Raw genomic sequence first — 2,482 nt, forward strand, 5'->3', positions numbered from 1 at the left:
ATATTAGAAAGATGAACAAATATGAGAGACATATATATAACAACTACAGAATTGAGACACTTATGCAACACATGGGAATCTTTATTGAAGAAACGTTTCGCCACACAGTGGCTTCATTAGTCCAATACAAAGTAGAAGTGGGTAAGGAGAGTAGAAGTTTGAGGTAATCAGTCCCTCAACCTGGATTCGATGTGTTCAGTTCAGTGATGGACTGAACACATCGAATCCAGGTTGAGGGACTGATTACCTCAAACTTCTACTCTCCTTACCCACTTCTACTTTGTATTGGACTGATGAAGCCACTGTGTGGCGAAACGTTTCTTCAATAAAGATTCCCATGTGTTGCATAAGTGTCTCAATTCTTCAACTTGTCGGTTTTCAAAACCATTCATCACACATAACAACTACATCTCGGTATAACAGAATGGAAGGATATGTCCACTTTGGTCAAGTCCCTCACTAGTGTAGCCTTTATAATCATGGTAATGCATTAAACCCATAAGGATCATACATTGATTGGGAAGCACTAAATCTGTATGATCATACAGTACCTACGGAATGGAGGGGAATCAAGTTTGATCTAAGGGGTAGCTCCCGTTCCTAGGAAGAAGAGTCCTTCAAAGCAACTATGCCACTCTTGAGAGGTCAACAAAATACCCCATTAAGCTCAACTCAGTCTTCTCTTTTCCTCAAGGGAGGCTCTTTGATGCCAGTGAGGGATCTTAATCTTAGGAATTGAATCTGTCTTCCTCATTCTAGAATCCAAACCTGAATGCCCCTATTCCCCCAGGTACTCACCTAGTTGAGGTTGCAGGGGTAGAGTCCAAGCTCCTGGCCCCGCCTCTTCACTGGTCGCTACTAGGTCACTCTCCCTGAACCGTGAGCTTTATCATACCTCTGCTTAAAGCTATGTATGGATTCTGCCTCCACTACATCGCTTCCCAAACTATTCCACTTCCTGACTACTCTGTGGCTGAAGAAATACTTCCTAACATCCCTGTGATTCATCTGTGTCTTAAGCTTCCAACTGTGTCCCCTTGTTGCTGTGTCCCATCTCTGGAACATCCTGTCTTTGTCCACCTTGTCAATTCCTCTCAGTACTTTGTATGTCGTTATCATGTCTCCCCTATCTCTCCTGTCCTCCAGTGTCGTCAGGTTGATTTCCCTTAACCTCTCCTCGTAGGACATACCTCTTAGCTCTGGGACCAGTCTTGTTGCAAACCTTTGCACTTTCTCTAGTTTCTTTACGTGCTTGGCTAGGTGTGGGTTCCAAACTGGTGCCGCATACTCCATTATGGGCCTAACGTACACGGTGTACAGGGTCCTGAACGATTCCTTATTAAGATGTCGGAATGCTGTTCTGAGGTTTGCTAGGCGCCCATATGCTGCAGCAGTTATTTGGTTGAAGTGTTGTACGATCCCTGTGGGTTTATTGCTACCCAATGAATGTAATAAAAATACCCTTCTCTCTTGTGACGAAGGACTTGCCTTTTTCTGCTTGTTATCAGTTATACATGCATGAATTATAGTTTCTCAGTCTTTGCCAAAAAGAGGCGATTGTTTTCCCTTCATCAAATCTTTATTCACTATTTTCTTCTTACCTGTGTCACACTGTTGGGAAGCACCAAAGTAACCTTCAGTTTTACCTTGTAAAATCTGGCTCTCTCATTGTTGCCCAAGTTGTTCTGTAACAATCTTCAGTCACCTTGTAATTTTCTTTAATTCATATAACAGGAGTGCCATGTGCATTACATATATGTGCAATGTCTTCTATGCAAGTTCTATAATTAAATTCCTCTTTTTATTTCAAGGAGTGCTAAACCCATAAGAGTTTTTGAGCACTGCATGGCAGAGGTTAGAGAGATAATGGTGAGGGAAGAATGGTAAAGATGAGTGTTTGAAAGATAAGGTGAATTATAGATGAAGAAAAGGTAACTGGAGCATTGAGGAGCCTATGAAAAGTTTATCAATAGAAGTATAAAGAGGAATGTACTACAGTGGTATGGTACCAACTTTTTTTTTGTAATGGTGTAAGGTATAGTCTATAAATGTTGCAGTGAAGAGGCTGGAGGCAATGGAGATATCATATTTGAGATCAATATATGTTGTGAATATGCAGAAGATAGTGGGGTGATAAGAAATTTGGAGAATAGAAGTGGGGCTGTTGAAAGGTTTTGATTATTTAGGAAGGCAAGTTGACAAAGGGGGTGTATAAATCTAAGGTAGATAGAAGGATAAGTAAAGGACATCCCAGGAAGGGGATGTCACCACCCTGAACTTGAACAACCACCAGCTATGTGTAAGCAAGCTTGATTAGAATGAAGACAAATCATTTTAAACTGACATGCTGTTGAAATATGAGCTAGGTAATATTGAATGAAGCAATTCAGGGAAGCTATTTAGTTGGATTTGAGTTCTGGAGGTAAAAGTCTGAAATGAGCATAACATCTAACTTTTAAAACTTGGTAATTCAGTTCTTAGA

The sequence above is a fragment of the Cherax quadricarinatus genome, chromosome 66 (genome assembly GCF_038502225.1).
Source record: "Cherax quadricarinatus isolate ZL_2023a chromosome 66, ASM3850222v1, whole genome shotgun sequence".
NCBI classification, from domain to species: Eukaryota; Metazoa; Arthropoda; class Malacostraca; order Decapoda; family Parastacidae; genus Cherax; species Cherax quadricarinatus.